Genomic DNA, 12412 nt, shown 5'->3' with positions numbered 1-12412 from the left:
ACGTAACAGCACACTTTAATTTGATCTCATTTATTTCCACATACATGTAGGCGGCTGAAGTATCTCTTACTGTATTCACATTGTATTACTGTTGTTTTTGTTTGGAAAATCAAGTGTTCTTTTGCTCCTGCCCTTAAACCACAGAGAGTGGATATCTGCAGGGTCAAACAAGCATGAAGTACATGTACAATACATGTATTCCAGCAAAAATATAATGCAAGAAACTGACTCATTATACTCATGTTCTAGCAGATCCGTCTAGATATTTCAGTGCAAAAAGCCACAATGCAGAAGACCTCTTTCTAATATATCTGTACCATCACTTGGCACAAAGGCCTTCATATTTTGTGAATATGATTTTTCTAATCCGAAACAATGAACATAACTCCTTTAGTGTAAACATTTTGTGGAAACGAGAAAATAGTCATCTCATATTCCCACAAACTAGTCATGTTTCAGGCTTTGTCTGTGATCCTTCTTGTACTGGAAATGTCCAAATATAACCCTAAATATGGAAGGTGATAACAGCTTTGGCCACACTACAAACTCAATGACATTTACATTCATACAAGCTTATGAAACATAACATCCCACATGCCATTACTTCAGGATTTTTATCATTGGAAAACAGGGGAAGCAAAACATCTGAACTAAAACAAAAGGGTAAATGAAAGAATAAAAGTACTGAGAAGTTTCATCTGCTCTGCTCAAATAAATCTATAACCTTAATGATAGAATCTAATATGAAGCAGTATGAAAAACATGAAGAGACAAGCATAGAAAAGGGGAAATAAATTAGACGCAAAACCAGACAGGGGGATGAACAACATGATGAAGTTGTTAAGAAAAATTCAAATGTTTTATTGTGTATCTTGGCTTGGTACTTATTGTCACAGAACAGTGAGCAGAAAATGGGAAGCACACTGGTCTGAGGGGAAGGGGAAATTAGGGTGGTGTTCTTTGGCTAGCTAGAGCAACCTGACATCACACCAATTTTCAAGTGGGGCAAAAACAAAAAAAGATTTAAACTACAAGGAGCATATTCTAAAAACAAGCTGAACACATGTTGTACTAAAGCAAAGAAAGGCAGTAAGACGGTTGTTATTTCAAAGTCAAAATCAGCAACTAAAATGTAAATATCAAACATCCGAGGTTAGGTCAATATGTTTTCGTTCTGGTCAGGGCGTCCTCTGATATTTAATAAGTTCCCCATCATCATGCAGGTTGGCGAAGGAAAAGGGTCAGTTTGATGGATGTGTGGGCTTTCAGCAAAGAAACATGTCATTTCTGGAGTAGAGGCAGTACAGTATATGCCTGCATGTTTTCTGTGATTGACTGCTGTAATCCGGAGCTGTTTCTCTTGAGTGGGATGCATGAAGGGCTGATTGACAGGTTCAGGCGTCATCAGGGCGGAACCCCATCCTCCACCTTCCCCCACTTCCCTCCTGCTAGCCATGGGGCGTTTAACCAAAATTGTGCAGCGCCAGGCGGAACATGTCATTGGTGCAAACCCAAGCCTCGTTAATGTTCTTCAGGATGAAGCTCTGATGGAATCCCATGATGGGGTCATCATCTGCCTAGACAAAGCAGAAACACAGAGGAGACTTAAACGGAGGCTCTCATACAACTGCAACACTTCATTAAAGAGAAGGGAATTAAACCTGGGGTAAAAATTCAAATGCTGTTAAACCTGGGGTAAAAATTCAAATGCTGTTAAACTAAAAACATGCAAGCTTTCAGACATGTTCAGCAAGTTTGAACGCATATTAGTTCAGCTAAGTAAAGACAAAAGCTGCATTAAGGAACCACGACTAATTAAAGGCTCATAGTCTGTCACAATATTCACTTTTTTCCCAGCTAAAGACAATGTCGTGACATAATTACAGCATACTTTGGTCGATAATGGGGAAACAAATAAAAACATGACAAAATGTGGTGGGGTAAACAATCTGGGTCAGTTTCTCACATACACTCACAAAACAATGATCCAAGACAAGGCATCACCTACTGTATGTAATGTAAACTGGCCATATCTCGCTACGTGTTTTTTTTGTCGTGATTGTGTGGTTGAGCTTCCTGCACTGTGGATTATGGAGATAACTAGAACATGGCTAATTCTGAACGCCTTATTTTCACTGTTCTCCATGAACAACTCTTTGTCTGGGTCTAGGCAAGATGTGACCTACTCCAGAGAATACCTGATGTCTCTACAAAGACATGCAGCACAGCTGGATCTTGAATTATTAATGCACGATTGCCCCGAAATCGCACGGAAACCTAACTTTAAAGCGAAGAAGTTGAAGAAAAGGGGTGCAAGAGGGGGTGTTCGGGCCAGGCTTCGGAAGCGAGGTGCGCGATTCCCTCTTCCCATGATAACGCTGAGTAATGAGTAACCTGATCTGTCTAACGGAGACATGGCTCAAAGACCAGACTGAAGTTGCGCTTCCAGGTTACATCACGATAAGAGCTGACCGGGACAAACATCAATCAAACAAATCGATCGGGGAGTGTATTTTTGTGGACAGTAAATGGGCAACACAACTGCGCATTCATGAGAAAGTGTGCACACCCGACTATGAGTTGCTTTCTGTATCATTCAGACCGTTCTATCTTCCAAGGGAATTCGGACAGATTACCATCATTCTGGTTTATATACCGGGACCTAAATATGAGGAAGCATGCTGGTAGGATAAGTGAGAGTTTTAACAACGCACTCTCGCGCTCTGTGGACCAGCCTGTGTTCATACTTGGGGATTTTAATAACTGCGAACTTTCCAGTCATTTACCAACGCTACAACAATATATAGACTGTCCCACACGGCTTTCGCGGACTCTGGATCAGTGTTATGGTAATATACCGAATGCAGACCATAACGTTATTCATCTGCTGCCCACATACAAAGCTAAACTCAAACAAGAGAAGCCTACTGTAAGAGAAGTGATGCTGTGGTCTGAGGTCTGTAAAGAGAGACTGCTTAGATGATACGAACTGGGACATTTTCTTTGATAACTGTGTAAGCACAAATGAGTTAACAGAAACATCTTACATTATTTTCTGTGAGAATAATGTTGTACCAACAAAAACTGTTAAAATATACCCTAATAACAAGGTTTGGGTTTCACACGAATTGAAGAAATGTCTAAGTGAGAAAAGGGCTGCTTTTGCTCAAGGTAATATGGTGCTCTTTAAAGACAAAAGACGAGAACTTAGAGCAATTATTAGAAAGTCCAGGCAGCAATATAGAGATAAAATGGAGAAACAGTTTGTCACTGGGGATGATCGTAAAGCATGGAGCAGTCTAAATGATATGATGGGTAGAGAGACCCAGAAGCAACATTGCCTACCCACAAATACTGCTTCATTTGCGAATGAATTAAATCAGTTTTATAGTAGGTTTGACAAAACCACACATGCAGTTAGGGTTGACCAAGTGTGTAGCGATATCTGGAATACCATCACTCTTACAGAGGAGGAGATAGCTGGTTGTCTTGCTAGGGTACACCCTCATAAAGCACCTGGCCCGGATGGTCTTAGAGGGAGGGCCATAGCAGGGTGCATTTACCAACTTAAAGGTGTTTTTACTAGACTATTTCAGACCTTGCTTGACACACACACTGTCCCACTTCTTGGAAGAGAACCACAATTATCCCTGTGCCTAAAAACTGCAACCCTGTATCACCTAATGACTTTAGACCTATTGCCCTCACCAGCATTCTATGTAAATGCATGGAAAGGGTTGTGTTAGGGCGTCTGCCAAATACCCATTTGTCTGACCAACTGCAGTTTGCTTATAAGGCACAGAGAGGCACTGAGGATGCTACGTTAACTCTGCTGCATGTGATTAGCAAGCACATTCAGCATCCTGGTGCTTTTGCTAGAATTTTATTTATATTGATTTTAGTTCAGCTTTTAATACTGTCAGGATTGACATTTTATTAGATCGGCTATTAAAATTGGATACCAATGGGCACCTTGTGTTATGGATCAAGGACTTCTTAGCTGAACGTCCTCAAAGAGTCTCTGTACAGGGTACCATGTCTGATGAGGTTATTCTGAACACTGGCGTCCCCCAAGGCTGTGTGTTATCACCTGCACTGTTTACTATTTATATAAATGAAATGCAGATTTGTGAAAGTAATTTTAGTTTAAGTATGCCGATGACATGGCTATGGTTGGTCTTATGGCCAGAGGAAAGGGGGATTTAGAGAGGGTGTATTTTGAGCATATAGACCGCCTGGTGGCATGGTGCGAGACGAGTGCTCTGTCACTAAATGCTTTTAAAACCAAGGAACTTGTTGTCAGTACTACTAGGGAAGGGCAACCTACATGTCAGCTGATCATAATTGGGGGCCGACATGTTGAGATTGTAAATAGTTTTAAATATCTAGGGATTATCCTAGATTGTAGCTTAAATTTTATTGAGCACACAGACTGTATCTATAAGAAGGCAAGCCAAAGATTGTTTCTTTTGAGGAAACTAAATAGTTTTAATGTGAGTAAGGGAATCCTGAGGATGGTTTACACCAGTTTGCTGGAAAGTATTATTTCCTATAACATCACCTGCTGGTATGGGAATCTGGGGGCTAGAAGCAAAAGTAAGATCACAAAGATTATTAATATAGCCAGTAAGATCATATTGGACCCCCAGAGGCAGCTGGTGGAACTGTATACAAACCAGACCAGGAGGAAAGCCTCACAAATAGTTCAGGACTCCACTCACCCTCTCCAACATGAATTTGAAAAACTTCCTTCAGGCAGACGATACAGGGTACCCATAGCAACAAGAAATATTTTCAAGAAATCTTTTATACCATCTGCCATTACTTTATTAAATAAATGATTTTTAATCAGGTTTACGTATATATTATGTAACTAATTGCTGTTATTTATTTATTAATGATCTACTTATGGTCTTAGTACTATTAGCTTAATTTCTATATACTGCTTTTATGTCTCAGGTGTCTGTAATCCTTGGGGCAAGACATTCTTGAACTGTGTTTTGTGTGTCTGTTGTATTGGACTGTGAAGTTAAGTGTATTTGTGGTAGTCCTATATGTTTTGACGGGGCCGAAGATGAATTTCCACATGTGTGGACAATAAAGATTTCTAATCTAATATATTAAGTTATTATGACCATGTTTTTATTAAATACACACATGCCATATACTGATGGAACTCGAACAATTATTTTAAAGAAGTCACAAGGTTATAAAATGCTTTTTGTGCAAGATAATCCAAACTCTAACTAAAACAAATTTTTTTTTGTTAATTAAAAAGAAAGCTGAAATCATGTAAAAAAAAATATATATAATAATAATAATAATAAGTTGAAGTACTAAAATTACTAAAACTAGAATAAAATTATTAAAAAATAAACCTAATAAAAGTGACAAAAGCACAAAATTACTAATACTTAAACTAGAAAGACAATAACAAAAGTAATTCAAAATCATGATTTTATAACACTTATTTTACCCCAATAGTCAATCTCTATTCATTTCTATATCATTTTATGCTGCATCTTTATAAATAGAATCTAAAAGCTCAGTAGAAACACATCTGATCTCAAGTATGCCATGTTTCACCCATTTTGAACAATGTCACGTTAGTTTTTCATGTGAAGGAACTCTGACTAAAATGCAGAACTCTTCATTATAAAATTGAAGATGCACATAAAGACAGGTCAAAATAAAAGCTGATTGTTATGCCCATTTCACACATGCTCTGTTTGCAGTGCATATGAGGTGTGTATTTTTTTTCTGTGCCCATGTTAACAGCATTCACACTGCACACGGATGCGGTCCGGCAATGTGCTCCAGGAGCGGTGCATATGCAGCAGTGTAGCTATTGTTTTCACATCGAGTCTATTTTTGCTGTGCTGCACGCTCTGAATTAAAGTGACATCGCATTGTTCGGGGTAAAAAATGTACATGGACTGACACTAAAATGTAGTAATTATAGCATAAATGCACATAATTAAAGTCTACTGTGTTTCACAGTCAACACATGGCTTTTTAGCTAGGTTTAAAGCCAGGGGCCCATTCTTCGTACGTCGCTAACTCAGTTAGCTGGATTTGATTGTTGACAATTTGGCATGATCTTTGATTATTTGGTTCTTCGAAGCTCATCCTGGACTTACTGTCATAGCAACAGGTCCGTAAGATTAAACCTGCTCGGGAGCAGGCTTATTTCATGTAAACAGGATTAGATTGCATCTTTTTAAGAGGAATTTATATTTAAAATCTGTTCCAGCCACTGCTACTCTATTACAAGAGTACCCTACTAATCCTGAGACAATCATTTAAAATAATAATAATTTATAAATTAATTTGAAAATAATATTATAATGTTGTGTAATCTATAATACTACAGACACAGCCAGTTTTACTCACTGAAATATTTATTTGTGATAAAATAATTACTTTATAATTGTATTAGAGTCTATACAGTTAATCTGAGTCGTGAATTAATTTTTAATTTGGTGACAGCTATTATGGGAGTGGCTTGATGGAGCGCAGGAGATGCAGATAACTTGATCTTGACCCGTAAGAAACTTTAATTAACGCTGTCACGTAACAAATCTGCTTCAAAGATAAAATTACATGAATTGCTAATTACAACACTGAAATAAGTAAAGCCTGTACAAATACTAGAAATCGTGAATATAAATAATTGGGAATTATGTAAAAAAAAAAGAAAAGAAAAAAAAGCGAATAAATAAAAACAGTGCTTTATTTATTTATTATAACATTTATGTAGTTTTGTTCACTTGGCTGTTTCCTTATAAAGGTCCAGAAATTTGTCAGGTGTTTTTTTTAATTATATGATGTCATTATGTTGCTGTCTTGCCACCAGCCAATCGCTGCATTGCTGATCGTGGTTTCGAGTAACGGTACATCTGCCCTTTACGGGGAACATGAGAATGCGCACTAATCTTAGACAACTTAATCCAGTTATTTTAATCAAATCCACAAATTCGTTTGAAGAACCAAATTCGCCAGAGATCAGTTATCACGATTAGAAGATCTGGCATCTGTCAAATAATCTCAGATGTGTTAAGCGAGGTACGAAGAACGGGCCCCGGGAAAAGTGCACTTTTAGACGAGCAAGGTAACATAATAAATGACACTCGTGGAGGTAGAAAAACCTTCATGACCGGCACAACTGCTTGTAATAAAGATTTAAATGCAAAAGAAAATGCACGATAGTCGAATGTTTCTGTCAGTGGTAAGTTTATTTAAAATGTTTGTGATAGCCTACTAAGTTTTACTGTAAGAAAACTAAGCTATAGGCTGTGTTTAAATGTTTTGCCACTTGCTTGAGCAACGTAATTATATAAATCTAGAAGTAAAATGCATTGAATAATACGTTGTTTACATTTATTGCATTTAAATGTGAATATGTCTATGAAAGATTGTATTACTGTACTGTGTAAAAAGATAATCACAATGCTGAAACAGCATTTTCAGTAATAACGTTTGGATTTCAAATTAAAATAATGGATTAATGTTGTATTTGTGGTATACAGCCGCAGGATCAGTAGCAGACTGCAAATGCACAATCAGGCCGTGCTGCTTCTTCACCGCATAAGTACCACACACAGAATGCACACACACTGAAAAAGGAGTGCAAAAAAAACACCAGGCAAACCTGCACAAACAAATAAGACATCTCATAGCATACTAAATCTACACAGCCGCTTGATCTGAACACAGCTTAAAGCTGTTAGTAGAGAGGCCCGTACGGTGTGCGTGAACCCAAGTGGACACTGGTCCTTACAGACATTAAGAGAAGGAGAAAAGGCCATGTGACCAGCGAGAGCCTTTAAGTTCAAAGGTTGTGCAGGGCAAGCCTGAAGACTTCATTGGTGCAAACCCAGGCAGTGTTGATACTTTTCAACAGAAAGGTCTGGTGGAAGCCCAGCACCTGGTCATTGTCCGCCTGATAGACACACACACATACTCTACAGCTCTGAAATGCTTATACAATCTTTGACTACACAGTACTGTGTCACATAAGGTAGAGCAAGAGGGCAATCAAGAGAGGCTTAATATGTCCACAGCCACTCTCGATTCAAATGTCACTGCGATTAAGGTGATGTTATGCATTTCAAATGGGTAGAATGACCTCCTAGACCTTATCAAATACATATTTGTCTGAAGTGTTCACCTCAAGCATTGCTGCAATAGCATAACTGTCAGAGGTCAAAATGAAATTGAGAAAATACTTACTTTTAGTTGGCCTACTACCATACTCAATATGCAGCTATCAGGGGTGGGCTGATGGTCTTGTGCTGTGATGCTGTGAGCTATTTTTGTGAAGGGCAGGCTCTGAAAAAAAGGTAAAAACAAAAAAATAATGTATATCATTACTGTTTAAACTGAAAGATACTTCATATCTTGGCATATTGACGAGCAAGACGGCGCTGCGTATGGCTGCCTTGGTGAGGAGCTTTCCAGTTGTTTTAATTTTTTTGTTAGTTTGTCTTGTCTGAGGTTTTTCAAAAACAATCCGTTTTACCAGGGATGAACTGTTAAACATTTGACAGTACACGCCACACATCTTCTACTGATTTTTGATTACTCGGGCATTTAGCTGAACATTGCAGTTGGCGGAGCAGCGGTGGGAGTTTTCCTCGTTCATTCTCGTAAGTGTTTACATTTCACCACAAGTGCACGCGAGCGCTGATCAGAACGCAGACACAGAGCAACAACATCTGAACTCTGTTATAATCATTCTCAGGGACTTTAATAAAGCAAACCTCACAAGTAAATCACGTTACATGTCCTACCAGAGACAGTAATATACTGGACCACTGTTACACCACAATAAAGGATGCATATCACTCTGTCCCACGGGCAGCTTTGGGGCTCTCTGATCACTGTCTGGTTCATCTTATACTCACCTAGTACAGGCAGAAACTGAAGCCGCTAAATCTGTAATAAGGTCTGTAAAAAGATGGACTAATGAAGCAGAGCGGGATTTACAAGCCTGTTTCGACTGCACTGATTGGAGTGTTTTTGAAGCTGCTGCCACCGATCATGACGAGCTCATGGATTCTGGACATCATACATCAGTTTCTGTGAATATAGGTGCATCCCTACCAGGACTCATTTAAATTACAATGACAAACCGTGGTTCACTGCAAAACTCAGACAGCTTTGTCAGGCCAAAGAAGATGCCTACAGGAATGGGGACAGAGTCTTGTATAAACAGGCCAAAAACACACTGACAAAGGAGATCAGAGGGGCTAAGGAACTACTCCGAAAAGCTGACAGTTTTCTGCCAATGACCCTGCATCAGTGTGGCAAGGACTGAAAGACATCAACTACAAGCACTGTGGAGAATCAACAACTGGCCGATGTTTTGAATGTGTCTCAGACCCATTCTGACCTTCTCTTCATAGATCTATTAACACCTCCAGCAACACCCCCTCTCCCATCCCCTCCTGCACTTCAAGTCTGTGAAAAAGATGTGTGTCAGGTCTTCTGGAAACAGAAGAGAAAGAAAGCACCAGACCCAGACGGTGTTACACCAGCCTATCTAAAAACCTGTACTGACCAGCTGGCCCCCATCTTCACACAGATGTTCAACAGATCAGTGGAGCTGTGTGAAGTCCCTTGCTGCTTCAAATGCTCCACCATCATACCCATCCCAAAGAAACCCAAAATTACAAGACTAAATGATTACAGACCTGTGGCTTTAACATCTGTGGTGAAGTCATTTGAAAGACTGGTCCTTCAGGTGGGCCAGCACATCACTGGACCCTTGCTGGACCCCCTGCAGTTTGCTTACCGAACAGGTCTGTGGATGATGCAGTCAACATTATATCCTACAACATCTGGACAGATCAGGGACTTAAGTGAGGATCCTGTTTGTGGACTTCAGCTAGGCCTTCAACACTATTATCCCAAACCTCCTCCTGTCTAGGGTTGGGTAACGAACTCGGTACTTTTAAGGGTACCGACCGAACTGCATCGGTACTACAGAGTACCAATTCACATTAAATCAATAGGTGCCAAATCTTGGTACCTGAGAACGCATCTGGGCGCATACACTACAGAGAGAGAGAGACCCTGTGACATGATGTCACCCCTGCAACTCATTCAAACAACACACAGGGCAAGCCGAAATGTTCCTAAGTGTGGTTATATTTCTAGGGCCATAATGGTTTCTGCGAAACCACAGAAGGGATCGTGGAGTCCATTCATAAAAACGTAATTTACTTAAATAGTGCGGAATGCCACGGAATTCGTCAATTTTGGACGAATAAATCAAAAGTAGGTCTGCCACTTCATTCAAATCGCAATATGAACTAGTGTCTGTGAATATTAAAATGCAAAAAAGACAGTTTAAATATGAATCCTGCATGTTCCGCTTGCCGCTGTATGTATGAATGGCGGACCTCCCTCTGGCAACTGTTTTTTATTTGTTATAATTTGTCCTTCTATCTTTTTTTTCTTCTTATTTTAATGTTGTTTTCTTGATAACATTTTGTGTGTTATTGTTCCTTGAATAAAAAATAAATAATGTATGAATGGCGGAAACGTGGTTTTGTTTACTAAACAAATACTGAAGCACGCGTGACGCTCGCGGTGATTTTCGGCCTCTGCCTCTCACTATATGATGGCATCAACACAAAAACTTAATCCCGAGCTGCTGTGTGAGAGTCACTTCGCGAGAATTTTACCATTTGAGAAAACTAGCATTATCATACTTTATACACACAGAAACTTCATGGCAACCTGTCAAAATAAAAGTACGGTTTAACATGTAACAGAAATATATTACTCTTGTATTACTTTTGTACAATATAATGTACATCTTTAAATATTAAATTTTCTATCAAATTTAAAGAAAACAATTAAATTATAAAAATAAATTACAACCAGATTTTTCAAAAAAAGGTACCATTGGGTACCGGCACCGAAATTCAGGTACCGATACCTGTACCATACCGGCTAAAATGTGAACGGTACCCAACCCTACTCCGGTCCAAATTAACTCTGTACCACCTCTGTCTGTCAGTGGATCACCATCTTCCTGACAGACAGGCACCAGCTAGTAAGGCTGGGAAAATTCTCATCCAGCACCCACCCCATCAACTGGTGCCCACCATCTCTCAGGACCTCAAGTTGGATTTCCACAAGAGGGCCTTTCGCACCGCTTTAGTTCCAGCGTCGTCATTTGTGCACGGCGTTCAAGAACAGAAACAAAGAACAACAACATTAACAACAGGAGGATGGAGGATGCTGTGATCGGAGCTGTGTGTTTGTTGTGTCTCAATTTTGGACGAATAAATCAAAAGTAGGTCTGCCACTTCATTCAAATCGCAATATGAACTAATGTCTGTGAATATTAAAATGCAAAAAAGACAGTTTAAATATGAATCCTGCATGTTCCGCTTGCCGCTGTATGTATGAATGGCGGACCTCCCTCTGGCAACTGTTTTTTATTTGTTATAATTTGTCCTTCTATCTTTTTTTTCTTATTATTTTAATGTTGTTTTCTTGATAACATTTTGTGTGTTATTGTTCCTTGAATAAAAAATAAATAATGTATGAATGGCGGAAACGTGGTTTTGTTTACTAAACAAATACTGAAGCACGCGTGACGCTCGCGGTGATTTTCGGCCTCTGCCTCTCACTATATGATGGCATCAACACAAAAACTTAATCCCGAGCTGCTGTGTGAGAGTCACTTCGCGAGAATTTTACCATTTGAGAAAACTAGCATTATCATACTTTATACACACAGAAACTTCATGGCAACCTGTCAAAATAAAAGTACGGTTTAACATGTAACAGAAATATATTACTCTTGTATTACTTTTGTACAATATAATGTACATCTTTAAATATTAAATTTTCTATCAAATTTAAAGAAAACAATTAAATTATAAAAATAAATTACAACCAGATTTTTCAAAAAAAGGTACCATTGGGTACCGGCACCGAAATTCAGGTACCGATACCTGTACCATACCGGCTAAAATGTGAACGGTACCCAACCCTACTCCGGTCCAAATTAACTCTGTACCACCTCTGTCTGTCAGTGGATCACCATCTTCCTGACAGACAGGCACCAGCTAGTAAGGCTGGGAAAATTCTCATCCAGCACCCACCCCATCAACTGGTGCCCACCATCTCTCAGGACCTCAAGTTGGATTTCCACAAGAGGGCCTTTCGCACCGCTTTAGTTCCAGCGTCGTCATTTGTGCACGGCGTTCAAGAACAGAAACAAAGAACAACAACATTAACAACAGGAGGATGGAGGATGCTGTGATCGGAGCTGTGTGTTTGTTGTGTCTCTATCGCTGTTCTCCATACTTGCGAAATAGGTTGACACAATGTTTACAGTATGTTTACACAGCGTTTTAAATCATGGCGGGGGAGGGCGTTTTTGTACACG

At 39.3% G+C, this 12412-nt stretch overlaps 1 long non-coding RNA gene across 1 annotated transcript; it reads right to left on the bottom strand.

Annotated features, from left to right (window-relative positions):
* Positions 1-14: 14 nt before the first annotated feature.
* On the bottom strand, positions 15-8333 carry LOC107583732 (uncharacterized). Its single transcript, XR_001609065.1, has 2 exons — positions 8233-8333; positions 15-1577 (listed from the first exon to the last, which is right to left on the bottom strand). It is a non-coding gene; the product is annotated as an uncharacterized lncRNA (long non-coding RNA).
* Between the last annotated feature and the right edge of the window lie 4079 nt (positions 8334-12412).

The sequence above is a fragment of the Sinocyclocheilus grahami genome, unplaced genomic scaffold (assembly GCF_001515645.1).
Source record: "Sinocyclocheilus grahami isolate Dianchi unplaced genomic scaffold, SAMN03320097.WGS_v1.1 scaffold55.1, whole genome shotgun sequence".
In the NCBI taxonomy this organism is placed as follows: Eukaryota; Metazoa; Chordata; class Actinopteri; order Cypriniformes; family Cyprinidae; genus Sinocyclocheilus; species Sinocyclocheilus grahami.
Note: the sequence above shows the minus strand (reverse complement) of the source record. Positions and strands in the feature narration are given on the sequence as shown.